This window comes from Sus scrofa, chromosome 2 (genome assembly GCF_054392235.1).
Source record: "Sus scrofa isolate SSC_HxYL_T2T_F1_AM1 chromosome 2, Sscrofa_HxYL_maternal_Yorkshire_Landrace_v2.0, whole genome shotgun sequence".
In the NCBI taxonomy this organism is placed as follows: Eukaryota; Metazoa; Chordata; class Mammalia; order Artiodactyla; family Suidae; genus Sus; species Sus scrofa.
The window spans coordinates 155196302-155210759 of NC_139384.1; the positions used below are offsets into that span (position 1 = coordinate 155196302).

At 49.3% G+C, this 14458-nt stretch overlaps 1 long non-coding RNA gene across 3 annotated transcripts; it reads right to left on the reverse strand.

The window, feature by feature from the left end:
• Positions 1–1663: 1663 nt before the first annotated feature.
• Positions 1664–12940, reverse strand: LOC102160841 (uncharacterized). 3 transcript variants are annotated; one of them, XR_014838953.1, is made up of 3 exons: positions 11834–12940; positions 4431–9109; positions 1664–2597 (listed from the first exon to the last, which is right to left on the reverse strand). It is a non-coding gene; the product is annotated as an uncharacterized LOC102160841 (long non-coding RNA). The 3 variants fall into 3 exon arrangements; XR_014838954.1 differs by having other exon boundaries at positions 2468–2597; positions 9023–9109; positions 11834–11969; XR_014838952.1 differs by lacking the exon at positions 1664–2597 and having other exon boundaries at positions 4176–9109.
• Positions 12941–14458: the final 1518 nt, after the last annotated feature.

Consider the following 14458-nt stretch of genomic DNA (forward strand, 5'->3'; position numbering starts at 1 on the left):
TTGAGCACAAGGTGACGTTGTGGTCCTTGCCTCCCTGCTCACCCCGGGAGGCAGACTTACTAGAGAGACCTGCCAGCCTCAGGGCAGGCGCACAGCCGCGTCCTTGCCCAGCCTTCCGGCTAGTTCTCAGCACAAGAAACCATCTGGATGACCAGCTGGCCGGGAGCCAGAAGACCCTTCTCTGTCATCAGGATGACTTCCGGGTGGTTTTATGAAGGTCGCATGAGGCTGGAGACCCGCCTTCGAGCAAGCCCACAGCAGAATCGCCCCCAAATAAGAATGATTCCTTTTCCAAGACCCAAAGAGGACATTCCACACGGTCCCCCGGGAACTCCGTCTGTCATCTGACACTCTCGCTAAGGGAATTCTTGGTGTCTAACTGAAGTTTCCCAGGATATAGCATCATCCATGTCCTTTCTGTTTTTCCTTAGAGGGAGCCCATCAGCTTTCTAGGGCAGTCACCCTCCACTTTTAGGGTTCCATTCAGCAAACATTTCTTTTTTTTTGGTCTTTTCTAGGGCCACTTCCTGCAGCATATGGAGGTTCCCAGACTAGGGGTCTACGCCAGAGCCACAGCAATGCAGGATCCAAGCCACGTCTGCAACCTACACCACAGCTCATGGCAATGCCGGATCCTTAACCCACTGAGCAAGGCCAGGGATCAAACCCACAACCTCAAGGTTCCTAGTCAGATTCGTTAACCACTGTGCCATGACAGGAACTCCTCAGCAAACATTTCTTGATGGCCTCTTGTGTGCCAGGAGCTCTTTAAACCAGGAAGGAGGAGACGTGATCTCTGTCCTGGGGAACCCGCAGCTGGCCTTGGGGATGGGCGGTGTGCAATACCCAGAGTTTACCGCGTGGCACTGCTACACTTTGCTGTGTGTGGCAGGTATGCTCCAGCTCCGAGGAAGAGCAGACCTTTCTATTCGGGAGGTAGGTGCTGATCAAAGCTTCTTTGTGTAATGATGGTGGAGATGATCTTGGAGGTTGGAGAGGAGTCCACGACTGAGGCGAATGAGAAAGTGTCCCCACACGAGGACAGCAAAGACCAAGACACAAAGGGGCGTGAAGAGAGAGAGGGAACAAAGAGAGGCGCATTCAGCGTGATCAGAACACGAGGCAATAAGGGCTGTCTGGAGGTTTGTGCAATGTTCACCCAGTCCCTCGACCTTCTCGCAATATCATTTACTTCTCGCAAGACCATTCACTGCTGTCTTCCTAGATACTGGACCCTAGTATACATGCATGAATCGTGACTCCTCAAAATATGTGAACAAGATGGTGGCATTTTATAGATGAGGAAACTGAGCATCAAGGAGGTCACGCAAGCTAGGAAGTGATAAAACTAAAATTCCAACATAGGTCTGTCTGCTTCCAGAGCTGATCCACTCTTAATTTTTTTATTTTTTATTTTTTTGCTTTTTCAGGGCTGCACCTGTAGCATGTGGAGGTTCCCAGGCTAGGGGTCAAATCGGAGCTACAGCTGCCAGCCCCAGCCCCAGCCCCAGCCACACCAGATCAGAGCCACCTACACCACAGCTCACAGCAATGCTGGATCCTTAACCCACTGAGCGGGGCCAGGGGTCAAACCCGCAACCTCCTGGATGCCAGTCAGATTCCTTTCCACTACGCCATGACGGGAACGCCCACTTAAAAAATCTTTTTTTAAATTTTCTTTATAGATATACACACCTGATTTTACATAAATGCATAAACTGTTTAAATTGGGTGGATGTTTTTCCTTCCATTTTTAACTGGGTTCTTCAGTCCCCCACGTCAGCCTCTTCAAAACTATGTCAACACCCTTTTCAGGGGTGAGCCCTTCAGGAAGCACCGTTTCTGGCCAACACTCAAGCTTGGCTTTGCAGTGGACGGAGGAAGAGCAGGATGTTTTTTGAGTAAAAACTTTTCATTCCTCCAAGGCGCCCTTTGCTCATTCATCTTGAGTGAATAGCCCCCCCATTGCTGGAGCTCTGTGCAGACACTCCTGGTTCTCTGGGCAGCCCCAGGGACTCCAGCTGCAATCTTTGGCCCATCCCAGAATCCTTGAGGACACAGCAAGGAGGCAGTCCCTGCAGAGGGCTCAGCCACGTTTTTCTGGCTGGAAATATGTAATGTGCAAACTTTTAAAAATTCAGCAATTTGAAAACAGTCCCTTTCCCCACCCTGATCCAGCTGCCAGTGTTGGGCCTTCAGGCTCTTCGGGGACTGCCAAGGACATCCCATGAGCATGTGTCTTCTTGTGGGAGAGCCAGTGTTTCTAGCCTGATCTGTGAATGCTCAAAAATAGAGAACTTTGTTGGCTTTTAACCCCCCTCTTGAGCTTAATGAGATTTTAAAAATCCAGAGCTGGAGGAAAGGCCTGAGAACTCAACGCAGATGATGGGTGAGTGCTTTGAGGACATCTGACTTCCGCTCAAGTCGGCTTAGAGGGTGAGACTGTGACCCAGGTCTCCTGCAGGGAGGGGGGCTGAGCTGTGTGTGTCAGGATGACAGTGTCCACGTCGGTCTCATTTAGGGGGCACTTCCTTCGTAGCATGCGTCGTCTCATTTTGTCCTCAGCCCTGTGGGATGGAGGCCGTTGCTTCTCCAGCCTGCAGGTGAGAACGCCAAGCGTTAGAGCAGGTCAGCTCTTCAAAGTCACGGAGCTAATAAGTAACAGGCTCTTCCCTCCCCCACAATTCCAGCTCTGGGGAAGGGCTCAGAAGCTCCAGCCCTCCAGTGTCCCCCACTTCCTTCACCCCACAGGCCTCCTTGTTGTTTTGCCTATCTGCACCCCTTCTTCTGCTCACAGCACCTCCATTTTCCTTCGGGAGCCCCCTACCCTCAGGTCCTGGGTTCGGGTGAGCTGGTCTGTCCCCGAGCCAGTGGTGAACCTGTGCCCTGGTCTGGCCGAGGAGGTCGTCACATCCACTCAGCCTCAGGGGTTGGTTGGCTCAGGCATGGGCCTGGGACCTAGTGAAATCCACAGTGTCGGGGCTTCATCATCTTGGGACAAAGTTTCCAGGTCACCACAAAGGAACTTGTCGTATCGGGAAAGCATGGTATGTCCCACCCCCATCCTCAAAGGACTTCTCCACGGGAACCCTGGCTGCCCTTTGTCTTTATTTGAGGGCCCTCACATTTTATGTCGAGCATCTATTTATCGAGAATACTGCCCCTCTGAGAGAAGTCACTTCAGAAAGCAAGCAGAAGATTTGAAATATTCGTTGCCATATAAAATGGTCAGGCATTGTTCTAGCGTGACCACGCCTGGAACAATCTCACCAAAAGAGAAGACTTGAGGCCAAAAACTCAGCAAGCACTGCTTTTTTTTTTTTTTTTCTAAACTCTGATATTTGTTCTCCATTCTGGACCAGAAGCAGCTGTGACTGGATCTCATGAGAACAGGGAAGCTTCGTGGCAGACAGAGCTCTCTGCCGATACTCTTCCAACCCCAGTCGATTCAAGTCACCACTTGAGATGTGCCTGGTCCTGGGAGGGCATTCGTGGTGAGATATTCCCCCCATCCCCGGAAGTCTCATCCGAGACCCCTCCTCCAAGTCAGGTGTAATAAAGAATGCCAATAAATCATGCCTAGTCATGACATGAAATTGCATGGCAGCGAGCACACCTCCGGCACGAAGAACGTTCACACACCCCGGGGGGGCCGCACCCAGACCTGTTCAACCATCCCACAGATGTGAGTCTGAGAAACTCCAGTGTCGTGGAGTTCAGGCCTTCACCTTCGTCTGGGTGGGGCTACATACGTGGAGGCCCACAAAGGGGGTGGGCGTACCTGATCAGACTCAGGTAGCCCGCTGCCACTCTGCCCCTGTGACTACTCACAGTTTTCTTGTCTTAGGGACTTTCAGATAAAGGGATTCCAAATCTTAACGGGAAAAGCTTCAAGGGCAAGGAGGACACACCAGGCCCATAAAAGATAATACTTGCACAAGAGTATAGCACGTTGAAATTTCCATGTTTTTGTTTTTCTCCTCCAAACGTTGACCATGGCACACCCTGGATCAAAAAACCTTCAGAAGCTCTCATGGCCTGAAAACAAGCACCGTGGCTTACAAGGTACTTCTCATTATGGCCCCAGCATCTTCTCTCCAGTGTTCCCTTATACGTCCTATGCCCCAGAGGCACCTGCCCTTCATTATTCCACAACAGTCTGGACCATTCATTCATTTATTTATCAATATTTATTGGGCACCTCTTGTGTCCACACCCAAGTGCTAAGTGTTGTCTCCTACCTGTGCCCCCAGAGTTCACTCGGGCTCACATGCGCTTCATTTTTTCCTACCCCAAGGGGAATATGTTGTGTTTTGCCTGTTCAGCAGCCATCACCTCTTCCTCTGAGGTCACAGCACCTCAGTTTCGCTCCAGGGAGCCACCCCGCCCCTCCTCTCAAGTCCCAGGATTGCGTGTGGACTGACACCAACCCAGGGTTCCGTGGTGAACTTGGGACTCCTGCCAGGCCTCTGGGATCATCAGATCCACCCAGCAGAAGTGATGGGCTGATCCAGGAATGGGCTCAGGATCTAGTCAAGTCCAAGATCAATTTCTGGATTTCTTAGACTGTCATGATGCAGGACTTTCTCCTCCTGGATGTGAAGCTGTGAAGATGCTGGAGGCCCCCTTGTCTCCTTGCAGAGGAAGTCTGACTGAGAATCCTAAGGATCAGGAAGCCTCAAGGTGGTGCCAGGGGAGAGGAAGAACACCAGGGCTCCATGTTTGGAGTCCAGATGCTCCTGAGCTCTTCTGTTGCAGAAGCCAGTATATTCTCATTTTGCTCAAAATAGTCGGAGTTGGATTCTTTCACTTAAAACCAAAGTCCTGAGCTCTAGATAAAGCTTCAGAACCGTTTCTGTACAGTCCTTCCTCGCCCTTGATTGTCTGATCCTTTGCCAGGAGGAAAGAGCCCTGGATGTGGAGTCAGAAAACCTGACGTTAAGCCTAGTTCTGCCGTTTCCTAACAGCTGGGCCTTGGGGTAATCGCTTTGCTGAGTATCAGTGTCCTCATCTTTAAAATGGACCTAAGAATGCTTCCAAGGTTGTTTCAATTAAATGAAATGACACTCATTGATGCACTTTACAAAATTTGCCACAGCAGCTAGAGATTCTCATACTAAGTCATAAAGAGAAAGACAAATACCGTATGACATCACTTATATGTAGAGGCTAAAATATGGCATAAGTGAACCTATCTACAAAACAGAAACAGACTCACAGGCATGGAGAACAGACTTGTGGTTGCCAAGGGGGAGGGGGAGGGAGTGAGATGAACTGGGAGTTTGGGGTTAGTAGATGCAAACGATTCCATTTAGGATGAATAAGCAATGAGGTCCTGCTGTACAGCACAGGGAACTGTATCCAATCACTTGTGATACAACAGGAGAAGGTAATATGCAAAAATAGAATGTGTGTATATATATATGTATAACTGGGTCACTTTGCTGTGTCATAGAAATGACAGAACATTGCAAATCAACTGTAATTTTTTCAAAACTTGAAAAAAAAGAAAATAACCAGAAGCAAAGGGGAGGAAAAAAACCTCTCTTCCCATAAAAAACTAAAATTTGTTATCAAAACTCAATGATATAGTATTGCAATATGGATTTCTTCAATCCTATGCAAAAAGCTGGTCATCTCTGGATGTCTGTTACAGTGTTTCATGCCATTCATGTGCAGCCCACAGTTCTGGGAAGCACTGAGGGCTGCATCGTGGCTTCCTCAAGGACACACCGGCACGTGCTGTGTTTCTCGCCCCGGCTTCTCCAGTCATGGCCGAGAGGATCACACGTGGGCAGACACCACAGCCAAAGGACGTCGGAGTGCAGGGTCTGCCCTGTGATTCAGCATCTGCTTGGCTTAAACACACAACGTAGGTCAATCAGATTTTCATTCCTGTAGATTTGACCTCCAAGGCACTCTTGGAGACGAGAACATGAGATGAGAACTCCTGCGGGTGAGCGCTGACGGGTGACCATGTCGGGCTGAGTACAGTCTAAAGGCACAAGGAGGCCTGTCTTCAGAGGCAGGAGATTGGAGAGGAGATGAAAGACCAAATGGAACCAGAGAAAGAAAGAAAACCGAAGGACCGCCTCAGTCCTGAACGGCCTCTGTTCTCCTGGATGGATGCAATGCTCTGCTCTAGGATCCCTTCATCCCCACAGCTAACACAGCGTTGCCTTGGGCCAGTCCGAGTAGTGTCTGTTCCTTGCAACCAGAAGAGCGCTCCTGAGAACCGTGCTGGGTCCCCAGCGCCATGGGGAACCCAGGGCTTCTGGCAGCTCAATGAGAGGCCCAGGGTCACACAGTGACACAGAATTTGCCACCTCTGGGCTTTCACTCCATCTGGAGCTCTTGGTCTAGGGAACCCATTGTGAGGTTTCCTCTCACCGGGAGAGAGGGGGGTGTGTGCCTATTGGCCCCGCCTCCCTTTCCAGCCACACTTAGGAAGGATGAGTTTAGAAACTGGCATGAGTCGGGCTCTTGAATTCCACTTCATCTCTGATTATTGCTCACAGTACCCGTTGCTCTTAAAACACATATTCAGCAGTGGTGTGGCAGAGAGATGCACATAGAAACGGCTCCCGTCTACTTCCTCTGCCCACCAGAGATGCACAGAGCTATGGGTATTAGCTCTTCCCATTGGTATAAGCTGGGATGGTTTTCCATTAAAGGCGAAGATGAGTGCCCCTGAAGTCCGTGAAAAATCACACGCCCTCTGCCACATGGCTGTTCTCAGCTGCTCAGAAGAGAGGTGGAAATAACAAGAGCCAGAACAGGGATTTGCTCTTCCCCGAAGTCTAGGCTGACTAGCCAGTGCTCCCCAGTCCTCCCTCTTTACTGCAGAGCTAGCTGTGGGCCTCGGTCACCCCTCCTTGCACAAACCCAGTTAAAGCCAATCAGTCTCTTTGTCTTGGGATTGTCCTGTGCTGGAGCCAATTCATCCCAGCTCACAGGAGCCCATCGTGACATCGGCAGACGTCTTGAGAGGCGGTAGCTTAACGTTGGCCAGGATGGGAGTATATCCTTCACGGAAATCACCAAATGTACAAACCAGCCCCTCCCCCAAAGAGCTGGCCCTTAAGCCTTTACCTGCATGTCACGACCACTGCTCATTTGCCTTGGGAGCTACTGTGACAGGTACCATCTGCACGTGGCTCCATTTACAGTCTAGACTGGTTTCAGCCTCCATGAAAGGCTGAGGGTGGGGGTGGGGTGAGGCAGAGCTGGAGAGAAGCTACAAGTACCCCACGTGCAGGTAAGTCAGTCACTTGGCAGTGATCCTGGTTTGGGGATAAAGTAACCTTTCCTAAATGCAGGCAGGACTCTGCTTTGTGAATCAACAGCTGGTTTTTTTATTTTTGTTTTTTGTATTTTAATTTGCACTGGTTTTAACCAGAGCCTAGAAGAGGGGTTTGGCTCCCCTCCCCGGAAAGATGGTGCTTTTGAGATCTTTGCTCAGGGCTGTCAAACACTGTGCTCAGATCCTGTCCTGGGAAAACCTGGAGAATGATGCTGCCTGCAGGCTCACCCCCCAGAGGCAGTGGGACCACAGATGACCCGTGACGACCTGCTGCGGGCAGGAGGCAGGGCAGAGGTCAAGGATCCCAAAGGCTGACGTTGTGGGTACAAAGCCATCATCACTGTGAGCCCTTAGGAAGAAGCTTGGTCAGAGGCACCAGCATGCACGTCCACTTTAGTGAGCTTCAGGGGTCTCTGGGAAGCTTGTTAAAACTGAAGAATTCTGATTTGGTGAGTGCGGGACAAGACCCCAGACTCTGCACTTGTAGTGGCATCCGGGGTGATTAGAAGTCCAGTGGTCCTCAAACCTCATTTTCAGGTCACCTGGGGTCAAAGCTAGGCGTGAGTGATGCTTTTTAACTAAGTATCAAAGATGTCTGCGTTGTTTTTATGGAGCTATGAGCAACGTTCCTTGGCCAGTGATTCATGAATGAGAAATTTCTTCACTGTGCTGTGATTAACACAAACATAATAATGGAAAAATCCATATTTACGTGGACAACAAATTCGAGAATGACTACAGGATGAAAGACTTCCCCAAAATCTTCCTTGAAAACTAGGAAGAACACATTCACCGCGAGAGATTAAATTTTTTAGTCAGTCAACTACATGAGCTCCCAAGAACACCAAGGATTCCAGCAAGATCAAAGTCACCCCAACTTCCTAGCCTAGGTGCTGATTAGAATCAGGGAAGCCAAAGCTAACACAGGCTATCTGTTTATAAAAAAAAAAAAAAAACCCACAGTTTCACCTCCTCTTCCCTGAATAGAATTAAATAAATGGCAAAAAGGATCCCATCTGCAAAAGGAAAAACATCTTAAAGGAGCAACGTGAGCTGCTGAAAAACAACACGTGATGTCAAATAGGCCTCTGAATTCTCATGATAGTTTTTGTGACCCATTGCTTAACCTCTCTGAGCTCATTTTCCCATCTTAAAAATAGGAGGCGAGAGGGTAATTCCTATACGGCAGAAACATCAGGAGGGGGGGATTTATATACAAGGTGGATGCACATAAATATCGAGCACTTGGCATAAGAAGTTTGGAAACTCCAGCAATTAGATGTGGTGAACGTTCATCTCTCTGAGTTTCAGTTTCTTTGTCTGCAAAATAATCCCTACCCCTCAAAGATGTGCTTTGAGAATTACAGGAAATATTTTCCATAAAGTACCTGGCACACTTCTGGGACAATTTGAGTGTCTAAATAAAAGATGGTAGTGAAGAATTATAACAAACTGAATGGAGTGAGGATTCATGAGTCCATGCCAGTATAAATAAATAAGGCAGACAAGCAAACTCCTCCCTACTGTTGAAAGTCAGCTTATGATTGTAGGAGGAATGACGTAGAATGCCACTGTTTGGCAGCCGTAGTAATATTTGAGTCAGTCAAGAATCATCGATGAATGATTCATCATAGGATATTTGCAGAGTCTCAAAGTACCTCCTCACAAGCGACCCATTGATCACGGTAAAATAATGACATTACAGTGGAGAAAACTCACAGGCACCACTTTTTACTGGGACTAAATGACCGCACGTCTCTTGCTAGGAGGCAGTGAGAGGAACTCATCATGTCTTCCATGGAATTCCTAAAAAAAAAAAAAAAAAGAAAGAAAAAAGAAATGCGTAGCCTGAATCTCACCATGAGAAAGACAGACCAAACGTGTTCATGTCAGGAAATATGAAGATTCAGGTATCGTTCTGGAGGTCCAGAGATGGCACAGGTGAAATCAGTACCTACCGCTGGGCACAAAGGAACATCGCAGGGACACTGGCAAAATCTGAATGAGGTTTACAGATCGGATAACTATTACATCAATGCTAGTATCAGGGTTTAGATAACTGCACCGTGGTTTTGAGAGGCAGGATTTGTAGGCAGGCTTTTAGGAAATAGACTCATGTATTGAGGGATAAAGGGCATCAGATCTACAACATCTTAGAAGAAAAAAATCACAAATATATAGCGCAAATATAGTAAATGCTAACCTTTGAGGTATGGGGGGAAGGTTGTCTAGGAATTCATTATTTTAGCCACGTTTTAAGTCCGAAGTTATGGGGTTTTTCCAAAATATCCAGCACATAGTAAGTAATGACAGCTGTTTCTGTTGTTAATCAATTAACAATAATAATGAAATCTCTGAGTTCCTGTTGTGGCACAATGGAAACAAATCCAACTAGTATCCATGAGGATGCAGGTTCAATCCCTGGCCTTGCTCAATGGGTTAAGGATCCAGCGTTGCTGTGAGCTGTGGTGTAGGTCACAGACGTCACTCAGATCCCATGTTGCTGTGGCTCTGGCGTCGGCCGGCAGCTACAGCTCCAATTCGACCCCTAGCCTGAGAACTTCCATATGCCGTGGGTGGGGCCCTAGAATGAAACCCCCCCCCAAAAAAAAAAGATAAAAGAAAAAGAAAAGAGAAAAAAACTCTCAGTCTACTCTAAAGTGTTTGGAACTGAAAGGAAAAGGGGTACAAAACCAACATCAAGATTTGCCAGAGGGCACTTTTTGAGTTTACAGTGTGAATGAGACTCTCCACCTGCCTTCTGGGACTGACTTCGTTTGAGTTCCTCTTGGCATCTCTGGTCCAAGGGTTGGGGTCCATGTGTGGTCTCATAGGAAAGGAAGGCTTTATGAAGTTCATCCTGCACAAGGTGAAGGTCTGTGGGCTTGACCGATGCTATGTCATGTGCCTGCATGAGACAGCATCGTACCAGATACTGGGTCTACCTTCTGGCCCCAGAGAACTCCATAGAAAGCCATTGCAGGTTCAAGGTCTAGTCTTGGCCCTCTCGCCATCAATTTGGAGGACATAAACATGTGGCGATGCTTTTAGCGGGGCCTCAAAGTCTCACATGGACTGGAGAGCCTGGGGCTTTGCGGTCAGGAGGGCAGCCTCTAGAGTCAGACAGCCTGCTTCCACATCTCAGAAACACCACTTATCAGATAGCAATTTGGGGCAGGTCATTAAACCTCTCTGCCCCCAATTTTCCTCATCCATGAAATGGGGATAATGACTTTAATATAGAGCCAAGCTTATAGGGATGGTTTTCAGTAAGTCAGATAATGCAAATGGCAGGGCTTTTATGCCCATGCATCCTAAAACATCTTTAGGTGTAAAATAATGTTATTATGCTCTTATCCTGAAATTGTCTAGAATCAGAGCCCTTCCATTAAAATAGACTGGAACTTCTTTTCTTCTCCTTTAGCTGCCCTGGCCAGGCCATCTTCAGATAACACCAACCACCGATTGCTTTTAGGGTCCATCTTTTCCCCTGAGGCCAGTTCCTACTGGGCCCCCAGGGAGAGGAACTGTCTCCTCTCTCTTCCTCTCCCACCTCGAGGTTCCTTGTGGCTATGTGAACCCCAGGGGCTCTGGAGACCCCTGTGGTTCTGCAGGAATTCATCCTATAAGAGATGCTTCCCTGGAAAACATGTGGCTGGTGATGGAAGCTCAGTGCCAGGCCCCAGAGCCATGGACTAGATTTCCCTTTGACTCTCTGCCAGGCCCACGAGCCTGTGCAAATTCTGGTCCCCACTCAGAGAGAGAGGAAGAAAGCCACCTTGCTATTAGGACTGCGAGACTAGAGCCAGCATCTCAGAACAGCACCAGATCTGTCCGCAGTGGCTTAGCCAAACCCCAGGAATGGAAGCCTGACGAGAGTGTGTCCTAAGAAACGTCTTCCTCCAGAATCCTCTCCACGCCCGTATTGCCACCTGCTTGCTGCACGTCGCCAGAGGACCCATGGCACCCCAGACCTGACCTGTCCAAAACGACACTGCCGCTTCCCTCCCCATGTCCTCTGTTTTGGGTGATGTCACAAGCCCAGTCGGAACCCTCAGAATCATCCTCCCCAAGCCTTTCCTTCGGGAGGTCCTATCCTTTCCCCATCCCAGTGGCCCACATGGCGTCCTTCCCCTCGGGTCACACGTTGACATTCAGGGCTTCCTGGTCTCTCTCCCCTGGGAGGGGTCAGCAGCCTCCTACCTGGTTTCCCTTCCACCAGCTCCCTGCATCCGGTCCACTCTTCACCTTAAGGGCAAAGTTAGCTCCGTAGCTGGAAATGGAATGATGCTCCCATGGGAGTGAAGATGGCATGGGCTCCCCCAGCGACTTGAGGATGGCGTGTGGCCTCCTAAGTTGCCATGCAAGGCCCACCCATCTCTCTAGCTTCATCGGGTCCTGAACCCCCACCCTCCAGCTCACCAGTTCCCTGGCTGCTCCTTATTCATTTCCTAGTGAGTCTTTGGACAGGGCTTCCTGCGGTCCGCCCTCTCCCTTCTCCTTTTTTTAACCTGGCAGATTCCTACTTACCCTTCAGACGCAGCTCAGAAGTCACCTTCTCTGGAAAGGAAGCCTTCCTGTCTCCCTGTGCTCTGCTCCTGGAGCACGTGTTCCGTGACTTTGTTAGTAAAACGTGTGGGTCTTCTCTGTGGCCGGCTGTTCCTTTGCTCACACTGCATGCTCTTCACGACAAGGGTTCTGCCCTGTTGACTTCTCTCCTCCCAGCGCTGGACATGGCCCTTCTCCGAAGAGGATGTGGAAAACCGACCTGTGGAACCACAGAGCGCCTCTGTGCACGAGAAGCATCACCCTTTGGCTGTAGCTTTATAATCTTGCAAAGTATCGGAATGTTGAGTCTACGGAAGGTAGAGTTCAAGGCTCCAGATTCACCTTTATCTCAACCTTCTTTCAGGTGAACTTGTCTTCTTTGCCTGTCTTCCTCATCTCCTGCCTTCTCAGCAGATCTCTGAGGGGGTGGCTTTTGCCATAAAAATACATATTCTAGATTTGCTGGCTGGCAAAATTTACTTTCTACGGGATCAGAAAGAGCGGATCTTGTTCAAAGGCTTTAGCTACTATCCCTCAGAGAGAGGATGGACCCATGGAGCAGAATAATCCTGTCGCCAGCACGAAATGCTGTCACCCGAGGCGTGGGCTTCCACGCTCGGCCGTGCTGCTGCGATATTTAGAGATAGGGTTAGGCTGACCCTGGCATTCGCTTCACAGCCTTGGTTGTCATTTCTTCCATGTTGAGTTTCCTTCCAGGTCTCTGATCATTTCTGCTTTGGGAGGTGGCCAAGGTCCAGGCAGTACCCACGGGCACGCCAAGTCTCTGCGCCACCCCCACCCGGGGGCGCGGTCTGCCTCTTGGAATGCGTGCGTTCTGGCAGATGCCGCACACGCAGGGGTCAGAGCCACAGTCCGAGGAGACGGGCGCCTCCTGCACGGGACCTCATTTTTCTCCATCTGCACAACCATTTGGGGCCTCGGGCTTCGTGACTCATCCAGTGACTATCCATCTGCCCATTTACTCTAGAAAGGAAGAGGATTTCTTCACACACAGCTGGCCCGGATTCAGGCGTGAGCTGAGTCATCGTGTCACATGTTTCAGAGCCACCTGTCTGACCCATGCACTGCAGCAGCTCTCCAGAATGTCAGGGCTCCTCATTACTTGGAGGTGGGTGTCAGCTGCCTACCACCGTCCACACCCCGAACCAACCTGAAATTCCCACGCTGAGCCAGTCCCGGGGGGGGCAGGGCTGGCAGATGGGTGTAGCTCCCTGCACCCTGCAGACCTTCTAATTGACGGATAAGCTCTCCTCCACCGAGCTCAGTGGAGGCCTTGGCCTCCCTGTCAAGGCAGCGCTCCTGCAAGCAGCCCCTCCCAACTGGTCAGACTTGGCACCAGAGCTTAAAGCATATTGAAACCCCAAGGTTAGATTGGGAAAGTTTGGCTATTTTCTGGGTGAAGAGAAGTGTCTCCTGAAGGCTACTTTTATTTGGAGATATATACATATATATATGTATATAAAATGATTTACTGGCAGGGTTAAGGGAAACTTGGGGGACTTTGGAAGGTAATATGTCTACACACTGAGTCCAAAATTCAAAAGGTACAAAAGCAATGTGAAATTTTCTTTCCCCCCACCCCAGTTCCCCTCCCTAGAGGCAACCCATAGCATGGGCATTTGTGTGTGTGTGTTTGTCCGTTGTGTGTAGGTGTATGTATAGGCACACGCGCCCCCTCTCGCGCAGAGGCTGTATCAGTTTACTGGGGCTGCTGCAGGCTAGAACTCCAGGGTCAGGGTGTGGACGGGGTTGGTTCCTTCTGAAGACTGAGAGAGGGCTTGTCCAGGCCTCACTTCTGGCTTCTGGGGTCTCACTGGCGATCTTTGACATTCCTTGGCTGGTAGATGAGTCACCCCAGCCTCTGCGTTCATGTGGTGTCCTCTCTGTGTGCGTGTCTGTGTCCAAATTTCCCCCTTTTTACAGGGACAGCAGTGGTATTTAATTGGGGCCCAATTGCCTGGCCTTATTTTAACTTAATTACCTCTGTAAAGGCCTTATCTTCCATGTATGGTTGCATCTGGCGGTCCTGGGGGTTAGGAATTCACCGTATGAATTTGGGGTTGACAATTCAATGCATGTAACACCGGTGTTTAGGTATATGCCAATTTTAAAGTAAATGATAGCATATACTCTAAACACTATTCTGCATCTTGCTTTCTTTAATATTCTTGGGTATTTTTCTCTATCAATACATAGAGACTTTCTTTCCTTTTCTTTCTTTTTTTTGGTCTTTTTTAGGGTCGCACCCACGGCACATGGAGGTTCCCAGGCTAGGGGTCCAATCGGAGCTGCAGCCGCCAGCCTCTGCCATAGTCACAGCAACTCGGGATCCAAGCCACATCTGCAACCTACACCACAGCTCATGGCAACACCCGATCCTTAACCCACTAAGCAAGGCCAGGGATTGAACCCAAGTCCTCACGGATGCTAGTTGGGTTCGTTAAGCGCTGAGCCACCACAGGAACTCCGAGGCTTTCCTTTTTAATGGCCACATGGACTACCCATGGGAATACAATGATTTATTTAACGCATCTGTTCGTAATGGACATGAAGCTTCTTTCAGTCCTTTGCTAGTACAAGTTTTCA